This window comes from Phasianus colchicus, chromosome 3, assembly GCF_987193195.1.
Source record: "Phasianus colchicus chromosome 3, bPhaCol1.hap1.1, whole genome shotgun sequence".
Lineage (NCBI taxonomy): Eukaryota > Metazoa > Chordata > Aves > Galliformes > Phasianidae > Phasianus > Phasianus colchicus.
Window position 1 is genome coordinate 19,859,256 of NC_143438.1, and position 18,196 is coordinate 19,877,451.

Genomic DNA, 18,196 nt, shown 5'->3' on the forward strand with positions numbered 1-18,196 from the left:
TATTTTAAATATTCCATTAAAAAAACCAACCACCAACAAAAACCACTACAATAATGCTTTCAACTAGATAATAAAATGAAAAAATTCAATCATTTTCTAATGTTTGAGATAGGTAACAGCTTGTGTCTCTGAAGCATGTATAGTGAAAGAGAGCAAGGGAGAGGACAGCATTTTGGAAGCAAACAAAAATTCCATGTGCATCTTTCTTTTGTTAATTAAATGCAAAATTAGCAGAATGTTTAGCAGTATTCTTCGTGTTGCTATAAAATAGCTTATGTACCTATCTGTATTAGCTTCTATAGACAGCTTTTTTTCCGCAACATTAATCTAGACCGTGTCTCTATAAACCAGTGACAGAATTTTTCTTCCATCCTGTTTTCCTGTCCTCCTTCCAATGCACTTGGATGTTGGAGAGAGCGGACAGTATGAATACACGAAATGTGTGTGAACAATACTGAAAGATTGAAAAAAAAAAAAAAAATCCATAAATATTTTTAAAAGGTAAATGTAAGTCTGAAGATAATACCAATTCACATGCTAAAATACCATAAGCATACAATTTAAACTGAAAAAGGAGATTAATGTTTCCCTTCCTATTTTTTGTAATATTAATCTGAGTCTTTTCTAAGCCTTACAAATCATCATTATTTAGTTTTGGTCGGGGCTGCGAAAGATCACTTATGAATTCTTTTATTTCCAACATACTTTTTTTTTTTTTTTTTTTTTTTTTCCCCCATCTAGCAGCAGTAGCCTCTTTTCAGCAAGGGAGATGGATGCACTACACTATGTACATCAGCAGTAAACAAGGTACTGAATTGAAAAAATAATTCCTAGTTAATAGATGTTTTGTGGACTGTGAACATACATTTTGTGAACATAGGGGTTGGAGGTCCCTTGGTGTTTCTTTGGCATCTTTGGGGAGAACACTGAATGAAATACTACTATTCTGTTTAATGTATACACTTATACACTTAGTAGCTAAATCTTACTGCCTCTAGAAGCCTTAAGAGGGAGGGTAATGAATTGCAGAGTGACATAGAATGATATTCCAGGGGAGAAAAAGGAAGGGAACTCTCCTCTTCAGGCTGACTGATGCTAGAGCACAAATGATATGAGCACACTAGAGGAAAAGGGAAGGGTAGCTCTTCATCCCAGCATACGCATGTTTAGACTCAATGGGTTTTACTAAGTTGATTGCCAGGAAAAAAAAAAAAAAAAAAAAAAAAAAAAAAAAAAAGCTTTTGTTGTTTAGGAATTATGTGTCACTTTTCAGTGCTCTAGAGCATAATACTTAACTGTGAAACATACCTAATCTTCTCTCAAAATAGCTTCAATCTTAATGAAAATGTCTGTATTCTGATTTCACATGTTAGTGTACTGAAATACGCAAATGAGATGACTTGTCAAAAGCTGAAAGAAAAACCCTGCAAAACACCTTGTTGATTTTTTGGGATGACAGTAGTTACATCCAGTTTCATCAGTAAATATTAAAAACATTTTAAATGGGTGCATATGAAATTTGTGCTGTTCTTTTTTAAGGGAGATGCAAACAACTATGTGTTATGGTATGTCACTTATTGACAAATCACTTGCTTGTCTGAATCTTTGTTCTGGTTTATTCCTTTAACACGTACCTGTATTTTGTATGTGGAACATAAGTATTTCCTCAAAATTATTTTTTCTCTGGTAATATCTTGTTAAAAAAGTGCTACTTACCACTCTGAAAATTAATTTGAAACATAGATATATAAAATTGCTATTCAAGTGTAAAATACTGGTGTTAACCACATGATGGAGATGAGGGCTTTTAAGTACATATCTGCAATCTTAGCCTAGAAAGACTCATGCTATTAACAAATGTAAAGAACTGCTGTTTATTCAAAAGCATACATAGATAATGTCTTACTTGAGAGAAAACTAATTGTCAGTATATTTGCTTGTATATATTACCTGGATAAGCATAATTTAAAATCTGTGGCAAACACTGGGAAGATCCTTTCAATAGCTACCTTATAAATTAAAGAAACAACAACAAAATTTAACAATGTTTCAAAGAGAGTTTTTGTTGTTTAGAAAAGGTATAGCATTGGGATTTACAAAGTGTTACATGTTGCCAGAAAATGAATTTTCCTTTTAGTGACATAAATTCACTGTCTCATTAGAGATGCAGTAAAATAAGAAGTGACTAAAAATGGATGACATTAATATGTATGTATTTATAATTGTACTCCTGTGAAAAAGCTTGGAAAAGTTTAAGGTTAGTGATAATGATTTATAGAGATGTACATATCCCCTGAAGAAAACAATGGTAACTTACTGAAGTACAACAGTATCAACAATGCTATCGAAACATATAATGTGGAAAACTTAGTAAATCAACATAGTGCATTATTTACAAGCAAAGTTTGTATAGATATTCAAAAATTAACAGCTATTTTACTTGACTCTGCCTGTGTTCCTTAAGGCTGTTTTCCATTTGGTGATAACTATTCAGTTCTCATCTGTGTTACTGACATAACTTTTCTCAGTGTTGGTATTATGAACTGCAATTCTTTTCACAGTTGCTCTGTGTTAGCAGTCCATGTGGTGCTAGTGATGCTAATTATGTTCATACAAAGGCAGTTTTAAAGGATGAGTTTTAGTTGACTTCAGTTTGACAGGCATCATAACTATGATTTTTGCTGTATGCTTATTGCTTCCATGAACACACAGAAATATGACTTTTACTGGAAAGTGAGATGAGTTTCTGTATGCTGACAATGGTTGTAGGGAGCAAAACTAACTGAACTGGTAGGCAAGTATTAAATGGAAATGAACATCATTAGAAGGATTCAAGAAAAGCATTCTGATTCTTCATTTTATGTTTGTGCTTCACGACCAGCAAAGTTGAACTCAGTGCTGGAATCACCAGCAAAGAAGATTATTCTGATGATGAAATGAACTTTCCCTTTCTTACTAGTTCTTATGTTGTTGTCTAAAAAACAAAATAAACAAATCCATAGAAAACATTGCAAAAAAAAATTGCACAAATTCAAAAACTGATAGTCATGCAACTTATGTTTTGTGTCTTAAAGATTGGTCTTCCAGTGGGTAGATGGAGGGCTCGCCCAAAAAGTTGTGGACACAGTCATTGTGGGAAGCAAGCAATTTGGATGAGACATAGCTAGTGACATTAACACAAGCAAACTGAAAGCTATGACAGAGAATGTAATAATAAAAATGAAAAGTTCAAAATGGCTTGTGCCAACACTATTGCATCTTGTTTTATCTCTCATTTCCTGCATCACTGATGACTATTGAACAGTTGGTCATGCTTGGACTATTACGTTCATAGTGTGCTGCTGTGCTGATTGCATCTGTGAATTCTCACTCATTTTTTATTTAAGATGCAAGTTCTTTGGAGAAGGGACTGATTATTAGCATAATGGCATGAAAGAGAGAAGAATAGCATTGACCCTGCATAAAGATAGCACTCAAATTTGGAAGCATTACATTTCTAATAATCCTCAGGATGTTCCTTACTAGCTCTGAGCACAGCAACAGCATTATATTCAGTATTAGGCATTAAATTTTGGGAAAGAGGTAATCTGTTGAATAAAGAACAGAGCAGAGCAAAGAATGATCAGTCTGGAAAACAGGAAGTCTTGTGAAGTGAGATGGAAGGAATGAGAATTGTAACAAAATCTGTATTTCATATACATATGATATGAAAAGTCATAGGAAAAAGGAAAAAAATAATGCACAAAATACTAAACCATACTGTATGGAGAGCAAAAAGCAGAGGGCTTAAATTTCAACATGACATGTTACAGTTAGACATCTGGAAAACATAGCTGAGACGTGGGGAGAGCTAGTTGAGAAACTGAAGTCTCCATCTTTGCAGGAGTGTAGGGATGGGTTAGAAATCAGATAGGAGTGGCACATCTGTTGCTGACTTTGTATATGACCTTAGAGTGGGACTTCAACTCTAATGGTGATAATGCTGTATCAGTAGTTGGTTTCTGTAGCAGTCACAGTAACAATATATAGTAACTACTCCAGTAAAAGGAGAAGTATTTCATGATGTGGAAAATTGGTAAACATTGCAGTGCACCACATAGAAGGTACACTGCTAGTGCTTTATTAATATAATGTACTGGTTTATGTATAAGTAGGTCTAACTGCAGAAGTTTCAGAAATCAAAAAAGTTGTGATGGGTTGCTAATAAGTGTACAAACAAAAATAAGCTTTTTCTTTGAATATTGTATGGCATAGATCTATCCAAAGGAAACTTGCAGGCAAAGACTACTTACCTGGTTTTATATATGCAAGCATATATAGCAACTGCTCCTTTCTTTGTTTTCTTATGTTGGCCCACAACATCAGAGATGGGTTCTGGTATGGTAGTAGAGGTTGAACTTTCCCACCAATATCCCGTTACATTTTGTTGTCATTGAACAGATGGCAGCAGAGGAGCAATCTGACAAAATGACTTTTCTGACATGGAAGTACATGTGTAGCATGAGGAAACTGTTGCACCCAGTGACATCCATTAACACTTGCTGATTGTTTATGGAGACCAAACAGTGAATGTGAGCCCAGTGAGATGGTGGGTGATGAAGCACTGTGAAACACTGGGACAACTCCACTGGTGCAGATTTTTATGAGCTGGGCATGCAGGCTCTTATTCACTACTGGTGAAAATGGATAGCTAATAGTGGTGACTGCGTTTAAAAATACTGTTTTGTAGTGGGGAATTTGCTCTATCAAATATTGTTACTGTGCTCTACATTATAGGAGATGTTGCTTTCAGAGCAGCCTAAGTATTTTAAATGAATTATAAGACACTCTAGTGAAATTTTAGATATTTTTCACTTCTCGTATGCAGCACTTGGCATTTTAATCCTAGTTTGACAATGTAGATGAGGTAATTCTCCATACAGATGGCTGTACCTATGTCTGTAACACCTACAATCAGGTGAATAAGGATCTACATAAATAAATTCAGTTATTTGCATACATGTGCTTCTGTTGAACTGCAAGGCTAAACGTTTCAGATTTTATCTTTGCATGAATGGGAAAGTTTTATTTCAGACTTTCAAAGTTATGTCTAGCCTGCATCATCTTTATGTAGGTCTTCAGAGAATCTCAAGGTAATGCTGAGATCTAGACAAAGAAAGGAAAAGGCTTGAGTTATCTGGCTCTATATAATTAGCAAGAAAGAGAGATTATTAATTCATGTTTACTTCTACTGGATAGCAAGGACCATTTCAAAAAGGAGGAATCAGCTAAGCTCCTTTAAGTGTGTCCTCCTTCTTACCATATTGTTGACCATTTTCAAATTTAATCGGAATTCTCTAATATGTAGGCAACCCTCTCTCCACTGTACAGTGAGGCCAGTAAATGAGCTGTTGATGCTTCAGGTATTTTTCACTTCTTTTGACAGATAAATAGAGCAAAATTGGAGACTAAAATTGCTAAGTTAACTTTTTGGCTTTGCAATGATTTGTTTGTTTCTGGATAGGTAATGCTAGTCTATGTTTTTATTATTTTATTTTTTATTTATTTCAGTCTTTCAGTTGTCAAACTTCAAAATTGTAAAGCTACAAAAATAAATAATCATGTAAAATAAGCTTTTAGGTGCTTTCATTTTGCATATAGTATGAGCTTCATTGTAAGTACTGTTCATTTTAGCGGAATATCTAGAATTTATGAATTTTAAAGCTAACTCTATGTTATCATAAAAGGAAATGGAAGAAAAGAAGGTTATCAGGAGTGACCAGCCTGGTAAATTTCCATGATGTCATCACTATCTGGGTAGACGAGGGAAGAGCAGTAGATGTTGTGTATCTTTACTCCAGTAAGATGTTTGACATTATCTCCCACAACATCTCTGTTACAAAACTTAGAAAGTGTGGGATAGATGAGTGACAGTGATGTGGATTGAGAACTCTCTGACTGGCAGAACTCAAGGTTGTTGTCAGTGGTGCAGAGTATGGTTGGAGGCCTATAACTAATGGTGTTCCCCAAGGGTCAGTGCTGGGTTCAGTCTTTATCAGTGATCTGGATGAAGAGATAGAGTCTATCCTCAGCAAATTTGCTGATGATACAAAGCTGGGAGGAGTGGCTGACACACCAGAAAGCTGTGCTACCACTCAGCAGGACCTGAACAGACTTAAGAGTTGGACACGGAGGAACCTGATCAGGTTTAACAAGAGCAAGTGTAGAGTCTTGCATATGGGGGGGAATAACCACATGCATCAATACAGGTTAGGGGATGACTTGCTGGAGAGGAGCTCTGTGGAGAAAAACCTAGGTGTCCTGGTGGACAAGAGATTGTGATCCAGCAGTATGCCCTGTGGCCAATATGGGCAATGGGATCTGGGGTGTATTAAAAGGAACATGGCCAGCAGGTCAAGGGAGGTGATCTTCCCCTTCTGCTCTGCCTTAGTGAGGCCACATTTAGTGTGTCCAGTTCTGGGTTCCCCAGCTCAAAAAAGACAGGGATCTCCTAGAAGCAGTCCAGTAGAGGGCTTAGAAAATGATAAAGGGCCTGGACCATCTCCCATATGAGGAAAGGCAGAGTAACTTGGATCTGTTCTGCCAGGGGAAATGAAGACTGAGGGGGGTTCTGTTTAATGTTTATAAATGTCTAAAGGGAGGTGGGAGGCAAATGGATGTGGCCAGGCTCTTCTTGGTGTGTAGCAGTAGGACAAAGAGTAATGGCCTAAAACTTAAATGTAAGCAGAACACTGGAATAGGTTGCCCAGAAAGTTTGTGGAGTCTCCTTTTATGGAGATATTCAAGAAATGTCTGGATGCTTACCTGTGCAACCTATTGTAGGGTACCTGCTTCAGCAGGGGTAGTTGTAGTCTATAATCTCTTCATGTCCCTTCCAACCACTGCAATTCTGTGAATCTGTGATTCTCTGAAATGCTACAGCAAATTTTTCCTCGCCACCAGTTAATGGGAATGACTACAATGAAAATATGTACTGATGATCTTTTAGTTTTAAGTGTAGTGTGTCGAAAACTTCCTCAGTCACTACACTTGTATACCATAGTGAATTGTTGACACTTTTGGGGCTTATTCACATGATGGAAGGGAAAATAAATTGTTCGATTTGTTGAGTCCCTTGGAGTTATTTGAATCTGTCAGGACACACACAGTTTTCTTCACTCCAAAGATAACTCTGTTAGCTTTCTTTGAAAAGAACAGTCCAAGACTATCTGTCTAAACAGTTCTTAGAGTGTATGGGTTTTTTTTTGTTTTTGTTTTTGTTTGTTGTTGTTGTTGTTGTTGTTGTTGTTGTTTTCTGGTTAGCCACCAGCATTTTCAAGTACAACCCACTAACTCAGTTCTTTGTGGAAGCTGGACTTGGATGAGTAGCTCACATGCTAGTTTAGAGCACATGTTGTTTTCTGTGTTTTAGTATGTGATTGTGTAATGAGAAAAAAGAGTAGTAGGACAGCACTGGAAGTGCTGACCAGCTATGTAGAAAATCATTTTCTTACCCATGGTTTTGGAAACTTTCTTCTTTGTGGCCTTGGTGAGAGGAGAAGGTTTTGCTTTTGTCAGACTTCTTTAGCCGTGTAGTCACTCCCAAGCTGTTGACTTTGGGAGAATTGCCTTCTTCTCATGTTGTCCTGGAAATTTAGTTCTTGCTAAATGTAATTCAGCAAGTATCAGAGCTACATTTACTTTGATTCTGATTGTGATGTGATGTCACAATCTGATGGCTTAAGATAAAGAAACATTGAGCGTAGCCTAACATTTATGGCCTTTTGATTTTCTGGCATAGTGGACAGCATACCTCCGTCCCGCAACTGGACAGCAGTGCAAGTTCTCTTTTGTAATCCAGCCTGTCTTATCATCCATACATAGTCTCCATCTGGCAGTGGGTCTTGTGTTTCTGGATTTACATTGGTATGCCCAAATATCCTGCATAAGTGTTACATCTTGCTGCATATATCCTACATACATACAGGTTCTTGCAGCATGCTCTCTGACCCAAGAAACACACATAAACAAGAAATAAAGACTTTTCCTGGCTTCTCAAATGATGAAGCTTGGTCTCCTTGTAGTTTGGAGTCTCTGCTGTTATGATCAGGAAGTGATTTCTTGAGGAACACAGAATCTAGAGCTGCCAGAGCAGCTTGGTACATCCTTACTCTTTTTCCCATATGTCTTTTGGGCAAGGGGTCTGCTGAGACTGAAGCTTCAGATCCTATGAATCACCTTAATAGGCTGCAAATGGTCTCTGAGTCTGAAGCCAAACCTCTCTGCACTGTGACTCTGTGATGCTGAAGGAGGCACTGTTTTCTGCTTTGGCCATGGAGAGATAAGTGAACTGGGAAGAAGGCCTTATCTGCTGTGTGGTAGCCACTTGTGTTTCACAGTGCAGTTGCTTGTTTTTCCTCTTTACCTAAAATTAATGAAGCTGCTGCCTGCCACTTGAAAATCCATGCATGTGTCTGTAATTCATTTGCCTGTCTCTGTCAACGGAGTATTATGTTATATATAGCACTGCACTCTTATCAGCTAAGTAGAGGAAACCTACGTGTGTTTTTACTAGACGAGGTTGTCTCATTTGCAAGTACAAAGCTCAAGATACTGAAATGTTATGAAGATTGCAGTGTTCTTGTTGAGGGGGCACACTTAAAGGTTACGTGACTGACATACTTCTGTGCTAATATATTCTATCTTCTACTTCCCTCAGAATGTAAGGTCCTTTTTTTTTAACATTTTGTTTTACAAAAATTCATGGAGGTTTTTTTTTTTTTTTTTCCTCTTAAGTTCAAAATACAAGCTCTTAGATTTTACCTATTTGACAGCAGTTCTTGCCTACAAATTAATGCCAAGAAACAAATGAGAAACTGGCATATTTACAGTCATGGTGTGAAAGTAGATATTTCTTAAAATGTAAAGCACTCAACATCCTTGATGAAATAATAATTAAAAAAAAAAAAAAAAAGAAAAGCCATAAAATAATTTTCAGTCAAAATAAAAAATCCTTTCTGTACGCCTTCTTTTGACTATGCCACAATTTAAGTTATATTTTTCTTGTTTGATTGCAATTCAGGCACGCTTCATGGTCAGAAAGACAATAAGGCTGCGAGAATGGGAATGATGATTTCTGGATGATAGATTTTAATGTACTTTCCTAGGAATGTCTTTTTTTTTTTTTTTTTTTTTTTTTTTTTTGTCATATTTTATATTTAGTAGGTGGCAAATGTATCATCTTCTCAGTGAGTCGATTACAGTTTAAGGTCTTTTGGTTTTCTCATTGAACATAACCCTGTTTTCCAGAGTCCAGAAAGGGGATACTGTGATCTGTCTGAGCTTTTCTTAATGCAAAAAGAAACTGAAAGCTTTTGTGGAGCTGCAGAAGGGCAGAGTGGCTTCCAAGTAAGGGGTTAAAACTACTTTTCCCAACTCATACAATTTTCAATGCAGTCCGTGTGTTTCTGTGGGAGGGGGCTGCAGGGAGGGAAGCCTCGGTAGCAATTGGCTGCTCTCTATCAGCTGCAGCTCAGCTCGAGCTGCTGCTGGAGCGGTATCGATCTGAAGGGTAAATGTGTAGGGAACCACAGCGAGGGATTCGCTCATTTCTGAGAAGGGACCCAGCCTCTGCCGGTAACAACGTGCTTTCTACCTGCCTCGCCTGCCCGTGGGATCCTTTGTGAATGAGGGGAGACCCGAGGACGGGCGGTTTGTTGCCACAGCGATCCGGAGGACTGTCGCGGTGCGGGTGCTGCTGCGGCTCTGTGCAGCAGGTAGGACTGCGTGCTGCTCCCGGCCGGAAGCGCGGCGGAACGGGTTGCGGAGCGCGGACCCTACATCGCCCCGAGAGCGGCTGGCTCCGCGGGGAGCTGCGGAGCGGGCGGGCGGCCTCCCTGCGCCTTAACGCAAACTTCAGCGAGTTCTCAGCAAAGTGGGAGGGCCGGCGGTGCCTGGAGGAGGGAAGGGAGCAGGGGGCTGGCGCGGAGGGAGCTGTCCATGGTCCTACGCTCTGCTGGGGTCCTTGGCTCCGAGGCGCCCGGCCACGGGTGCAGTTTGCGGTGGACAGTGCTGAGAACGCACCGTGCCAAACCGGGGGCTTAGCGCGGTGGGTAGGAAAAATAAGTAAGTGGTGGTGTGAAACTTAAAGTGACTGTATTTGTGTGTTAAAATCTTTTTCAACACTCAGTCTTTTTTGTGTGTGTGGAGGATGGAAGGGGTAGATTTCTGCAGCACTGACCTTTGAAATGATAAGGTACAATTAAAAGCCAGAAGGTAAGAAATGAGAATTTGACTTGATGTGACTTTGAAAACACCTGAGCAGCCTCCTCCCTTAAAAAAAAAAAAAAAAAAAAAAAAAAAAAAAAAAAAAGGCACTGCAGAAATAATGTAATGGTGAGAAATGAAATGTACTGTTGACATCCAAGATGTTCAGATGCAAGCCATGCTGTATTACTGTAATGTTTCAAGTTTGCCTTCTACAAATTAATCATGTGATGAGCAGTAGAACATACACAATCCTTATACGAACATTTTAATGGTGATTTCAGACCTGAATTACAAATCATGCTGCAAATGTCTATAACAGAGATCTGTGAAGGTACTTATCTTGATAAATATTTCACATACTCTTCAAATGTGAATGGCTGTGGCTTTGGTATCTCAGCTCCAAATGTTTAGTATAGATAAGGAAGGCTGCATGTTTCTTGTATTTTAAACATTCCTCCCAAAGCATACAGTTGTGGTGATGGGTTTTGTGCTAATTTCTGCATGTACTGAGGTATGGTTAACAGCTCTTGTTTCTGTATCTGCAAATATCCATTCAGAACTAAATAGGAAAGCAGACTATTGTATTGCTGGATTACATCAATGAACATTTGGGATTTTTGGTGATTTTTTTGCTTATTTTCAAGTTCAGAGAGAAATCACACACACACACACACAAAACAAACACACACACAAAACTAGCAGTACGGGAATACTAAGTAGGTCTTATGACAGCATACCTTTTGCTGTGTATATGATTGTATTTCAGGTAGAAAGTAGATTGGGACTGAAATGTTTCAACAAAATCAGGACTTTAGAAAATCCACTGTTTGGTCAGGAGGTCTTTATTTCAGCTTCCTGAACATCTCATTAGACCTTTCATTGATCACTGTGTGTTATTGAGAGTTTTCAAGGCTTCTTACAAAATACTTCCCCAGATGCGAAAGCCAGAAGGTTACATTGCAGAAGTCATAAGCAATTAATTGCTGAACTATTCTGAGTGTTTCAGAACATACCAGCACACAGAACAAAGGCTTCAATCTCAGCTGATCAAAGTAGTTACTTGGTGTTACTCTTGCTGAGCTCTGGTCCCTGTTAGAGGAAGCACAGAGAAAGCAAATTCTCTTTCTGGGAAACAAGAAGCAAAATGCATTATTTTGAAAATAATTCTTTAAAAAGTTATTTTCTTTTTTTTTTTTTTTCTTTTTTTCTTTTTTTCTTTCTTTCTTTTTTTTTTTTTTTTTCATGGCTACTTTATATACAATGCTTTTCACCAAGTTTATTTAATTTGAATTAGTTTGTTCTCCCCCAGCCCCCGGCTGTTCTGAATGTGAAGTGTATGGTATTTGTTGAATGGTATACCAAACAGAGATAATACAATCTCCCACAATTTCATTTCTATTTCCAATATGTAGAAAGCATTCCCTGCAAATACATGATTATTTATTTATCTATTATATCTATCTATCTATCTATCTATCTATCTATCTATCTATCTATCTATCTATTTGTACACATACATATATATTCTACTCCAATTTCAGGGACATACAATATAGAATAGACAACAAAAAAGGCAAATACAAATGTTATGGTTGTCTTGCTATATGCAGTTTCTCATTTTGTATCATCAATTGGGGTTTTGTTCTTCTGAAGAAGAAGATGACTAGTAATGACTGCTCAGAAGGAAACTAAATGCTTATTTTACTTTCTTTCAACCTTAAATAACCCATTAGCTCAGCGGTACTGCTAGAGTTGATTTTAAAATTTTATAGGGTAGCAAATTCCTAAATTGTTTTTTCATAAGTAATTTTTAGGCTGACAACTTCTTCAGTATTCAGATTATTTTACATACTTACCTGCATAATATTTTGGAAAATGTGGACACATAATATATCTGTCTTCATTTTTATATCTAGATACTTCTATGACACTATCTTAAAGGTATAGTTATAAATGCTTTGTAGAAAGTTAAGAAAACATGTTTAAATAAGTACTTAAAACAGGTTGAGTAAATTATGTAGGTTGCACAGAACTACGCAAGATAATATCTTTTTTTTTTTTCCAAATATTCTTATATTCTTTTTAGTTTCTCCCCACTCGTACACTCTATATACACTCTATGATTCTGTTGTCATTTCATTTTTTTTATTGATCGTGTGTGCAGCCAGGAGTTGGACTCTGATCTTTGTGGATCCTTTCCTACTTGGGGTATTCTGTGATTCTGTAATCATTCAGAGCTCAGGTAGTCCTTATGTAATATACTCATAGGATCTGACATTAACCTTTCAAAGCTATTCAGACATGCACATACATTTAATGAAGATGTTATAGTAAAACATAGAAGATAAAGTCAGTATATGAATTTTCATCAAGTTTATAAGCAAAAGAGATGGATATACATACTTGTGTCTGCTGTATATATGGCCACAGAAGTATGTGCAGCCATCTCATTTGTAGAATGTGAGGCTTGTCTTCAGACATGTGCCATAGTATAAAATTTATCCAATGTTCATAATTTCCAGTGTATTCACTTACTCTTAAAGTGCGAAAACAGGAAATATTTGGAACAAGTTTTTCTCTTGCTAGGCATAACTGATCATATATATCAACTATATATATATATCTATAAAGACATTATCTGCACATATTTCTGATATCGTTCTAAGATGACGGTGTCTCTCAAGGAAATATATGTATTGCTCATGAATATATTGTTTATGCTTATCATAATGCTTACAATCTTCACATCTGTATTCTTAGTTTCTAGATGTTATGTAATTGTCAGGCATTCTAGATTCCAACAATGTGTATCCATTGTTTATATAACAGTAGTCAAAGTCTGATAAAAGTTCCGCCTTGCACTTTAATACCATGCAGTGTAGTTAATGTAAAGATGTGAATAGAGTGTGAAATAGTTTTGTAATGACAAATTGCATTTTGATTAGGTTATCACAATTGTTCAATTCAGTCATAAGGTTCTGGAAAAATTTGTATATATTTCTATTATCAATGCTATTTCTTTTTGAGGGGAATCTGATAACTTCTTTCCAAATAATTGAAATATTTTCAAATATTTTTTATAATACTGACTAACAATGGCATGTCCATGCATGTATTTGTATGTACTGATCTATGAAAAATTAATATAAAAGCAAAAATAATATAGTGTTGAATAATTCCAGTAGAGGTGTCATCCTCTTGTGGAAACCTAGATTAGTTAAATTATAGTGTAAATACACAAAGAAAAGCACTTATATAAGATCTAAGTTACATCATTTTAAACAACAAAATATATTGATATTTTGTCAGTATTCTACTGAAAAACTTGGACACAATTTCATTTCCACATTGGCACTCATTTCTGACAGCTGGTATGTTTGAAACTATACATTAAAGAATGTTAATAGAAGCAGGTGAGAAACACAGAACGAAAAATGGGTACTGATTCCGTACTATCTTGATCTTTTCCTGATTTACCCATTACTTTTTGTGTTTGTGTGTTAAGACAAGAAACTATAATTCCTTAACATTTATCTGCTCCTCTTCAAATGATGTGCATTTACCTACAACATCACTATATTGGTTGGCTTCCAGGCTATTCATTTGCAAAGCACTTTGAGAGATCTGGAATGTAAAATTTGTTATAAGAAGCCAAATACTATTTTGCTTTCAAAATGACTCATAAAAATGTCTCCACTTAAAGAATTTCTATGTATACAGAAGTTTGTGTGTGTTTATACATACCCTTTAAACTGAGACATTTTTATGTGACATCTTTAAAGGAGAAGAGAATTTGAGTTTATACAGCACTTAACGTGTTTGATGTATCACAAAGCAATGAGTTATGGTGCATGGTAACAACAGGTACTGAAAAGAAAAATGCTGCTAAAAATGGGTGTTGGCTGAAGTATTAAATGCTATAACTGTGTTAAGAAAAGTATAATGAGAGTTTTAGCTTTTTTTTTCTTTTTAATGTTTAGTTAACTAATTGCTCACAGAATAGACTGAGATAAAACATCTTGTATGAAAGGTGGCCCTTCTCTTTTTCGACTTTAGATTTCACTTTTCTTCTATGAGGAGGGAGGGCTAGGTTCTGCTGTGGTATATTAATTGTTCTTAGCATATCCTCTTGTACTAGCCTACTAGTAGCTGTGTAATAATTATAAGTGGTTCTGTCACACTAGGAATACCCAGTAACTAAATTAATTATTGTTTTATATTTGCGCATGAACTTTATTTTGTGCTTTGATAATGCCAAACTCAACAATATAAATCAGAGAGAGTATTCTTTAAGGTAAAAACTAGGATGATGTACTACAGATTCAGTCATCCCTCTTAAATACAGTCTGCTGTTCAGAAGATTCCATTCAAGAGGTAATTATGTTTAGGATGCCATTTAAATCTACCTAATATTAAGAGATGATTTCAATATATACCAATATTATTTTCAGAATCTTTCTGCTAGAGAGGGTACTTGTTTTCCATGACAAGTACTACTAGGTATTAATCATTTCTCATTACTGGAGTCCGCATAGTTACTGAATAAACCAGGACTAAAATGGACTGTTTGAGGCACTTTAATTTTTTTATTGGATAATCTTTCCTGATTTGTTGCTATTTCTTGTTTTACCTTGACTACTTTATTTTCTTTTCTCCAGTTGTGAGGGACCCTGAAACAACTGTTTTACTAAAGAGCTATAAGAAACTGCTTTTCTTGAGAGAACAAGTGAACTTGATATCATAGTTTGTTATGGTTATATAATTTTCTAAACCCTTGTAGCAATTTTATGCTTTATTTATTTATTTATTGCTCTGAATAATATTGTTATCTTAGAATCAAAGAATTGTAGATCTAATTCTTTAGATTAGAAGGGACCTTAAATATCATCTAGTTCCAGTCCCCCTACTGTGGACAGGGCTGCCACTTACCAGATCAGGCCGCTCAGGACCCCATCCAACCTGGCCTTGAATGCCTCTAGAGATAGGATACCCCAGCTTATCTGAGAAGAGTGTTCCAGTGCTCTATCAGCCTGTGACTAAAGAATTTCCTAACATCTAACCTCACATTCCTCCTCATACTTTCATTATAAGATTATGTAAAAAGTCAGTTTCCCTCCTGTTTATAAGCTCCTTGCAAGTACTGAGAAGGCTTCTTGCAGCCTTACTTCTCCAAGCTTAACAAACTCAACTCCCTCAACCTTTCTTCCTAGGAGAAGTGCTCCAGTCCTCTGATCATCTTTGTGGCCCTCTTCTGGACCTGCTCCAATAATTCCATATCTTTCTTGTGTTGGGGCCCTGACACAAGTCCTGGACTCAACATTCCTGATGAGGCTTCATGGTGTAGAGGGGGGAGACAATCGCTTTCCTTGCACTGCTGGCCATCAGTCTTTTCATGCAGTCCAGGATACAGTTGGTCCTCTACTCTGCTGGCAAAGCTTTACACCCACTAAGACCTCCACAGGGCTTTTCAGTGTGTCGGTCTCCCAGACTGTATGCATATCTCAGATTGCCCTTAATGAAGTACAATACTTTGTACTTGGCCTTGTTGAATTTCTTTAGATTCTCATAGATCTGCTTCTCAAACCTATCCAGATTCCTTTTGGATGGCATCTCTTCCTTCTATTGTGTCAGCTGTAACACTCAGCTTGATGTCATCAGCAAAGTTTCATAGAGTGCAGCCAATCCCACTGTCTGTGTCATTGATAATGATACTGAAAATCAGCAGTCCCAATATGGATTCCTGGAGGATACCACTCTTCTCCAGCCTGCACTAGGATTTCTTCTCAATATGTAGATTCTTACTACCTACAGGAAAAATTAATTGCAAACTGTGTTTTGAGCCCTGAGGTTCCAAGCAAATAATCTTATTACACTTTGACTTTACTGACTATGGGAACTCAGATTTGTTCAAAGATGCCCTCTTTTTGTAGACAGAGAGATTGCAGACTGTGCAGCACTGTCACCCACAGGGGAGGTCTTTTTTTCAGTTCTTTTTCACATATTTTTGTCTTATATACACTATTGAAAACTTTGACAACAGCGTGAAATACAATGGGACTCGTGTGGAATAAGAAAAGCACCTTGAAAATTACGTGAGCAGAAGGAAAACATTTTGAAATAACAAAGTGAGTCTCATGGAGAACACATTAACGATCTGATGAATTCAACTGCATATGAAAAGATAATGGTGATAGAAAGGGAGGTGATAGTACTGAGATTCATTCTTGGTTTTAAATTCTCTAGATAGAAAAGAGAAATCAAACCTAAACAACATTGAGTAAAACCTCTGTACTTCAACTTTCCTGACATTAATGGAAATAGCCATGGTTTTGATATCTGTCAGAAAAACAAAGCTATGTGATTCAGGAAGAGACAGCTCAATGAACTGGTGTGACAGAGTTGATTCATCAGTGTCTTTCATGTTGCATTCCAACATTAATTATGTATTCTTCTAGAATATGGCTTCAGTTTTGATTGATCCTTGTTTCTTTGGGAGCACAGACGAGGAATAAAGCTAGTTTAACCTTGCTTGGAGTCTCTGTCAAAAATATATTAGTGTTCTGTTATTGGCAAACAGCCAATACTGGCCAGCCAGAATGTTGGTACCATGTGGTTGCTCTGTTCATTACATACCTATTGATAAAGGTTCACTTAGGAACTACGATTAAGACAGTGAAGGGAAGCCATGAACTTATGAGGTGGATTTTCTTGGCAGCAGACCAACAGTCAGCAGAATGGCTGGCATCTAACCTTTTTTCTTTAGATGGCAAGCTTTGTATGATTCTTCTATGAATATTTTCTGTCTAACATCTGCATTTGATAGGGCTGATACATGAAAATGGGAAATTTATTAAGCAGAAATAAACGAAAGTATATACAATGAAAATTTATCTAAAGTATAAGAAGTGGGGTCTTTTTTTCATACAAATCCACTCCTTTCTTATCATCTGTCTTTTCCCTTTCTTAATTTATAAGCTCAATTTTGGGTCAAAGATTTGATCTTCCCATTGTGTACTTTCTCCTAAGCATTTCTCCTAAGCATTATAGGCATCCTATCTCAAACTTAAAGCTGGGTGCTCAAATGTAATGGGAAAACATATCTAAGTGCATGAAAAGGAAGGCCACAGTGTGATGCAAATAACACTATTCTTTTAAGTTGCATGTTCATGGAAAGAGATATCTCTTGTTCATAAGAACTACAATAGCCACTAGAGTAAGCAGTAAAAATTATATTTCTGGGAAATGTAAATCAGTGCATACAAACAAGAGTGAGGTCTACAGAAAATGTACCATAGTGGAAATGTGGAAATATTCCTTTTTTAATTATTATTATTTTTTTTTTAAAGGAAGTATGGCATTATCTGTTCTTAGTGAGTGAAGGAGCAGAGACAAAAACTACTATCAGAAGGAGCAGGAGGGAAAAGTAATGTAAAACTTTGCTAGTGTTGAGTTCTGGGAACACATCCAGATACTCCAGAAGAGTAAAATGAATTCAGGTAACTAATATCACTACGGTGTGTAACTCAAAATAATTAAATTACATTGTCATTTGTTTGTGACAAAGAGGGAAGGTACCAAAAGTATAGGTTGCAGCTATTTTGTTATATAAATTCTTAAGTTTTCTTACAAGTGGTTATGTTGGTTGCTATAGGATCTTTTCTAAAATCTTGTTTGCCCTCTTACACTGAGAAAGTGTAGTTTTATTCTATTACCAGATCATAAGGAAGTAAGGAAGACATCCATGGCCTGTATACAGTCTTAAGGGAATTAAGGGTAAACAATTTCTACCTGTAAAATCTTACATACTACTTACATTTCATAGTAATTCATTTTCCATCATCAGGTATTTTCCAGAAATACAAGTGTAATTCAACTTGTAATTTAAAGAAGGAGCTGATTATGATAGCTTCCTTTAATGTCTAACATTGAGTAAAGTGTGTGTGTGGTT

General features: G+C 36.6%; 1 long non-coding RNA gene across 2 annotated transcripts in view; it reads left to right on the forward strand.

Annotated features, from left to right (window-relative positions):
• The window catches only part of LOC149918442 (uncharacterized), a 242,375-nt gene extending 224,617 nt beyond the window's left edge, over positions 1-17,758 (forward strand). Inside the window, exon 3 of one of the 2 annotated variants that reach the window (XR_016465460.1) lies at positions 17,595-17,758. This is a non-coding gene — a long non-coding RNA (uncharacterized LOC149918442). Of the gene's footprint in view, positions 1-741; positions 808-17,594 lie in introns of those variants that run through there. The other variant, XR_016465461.1, reaches the window with a different exon arrangement.
• Positions 17,759-18,196: the final 438 nt, after the last annotated feature.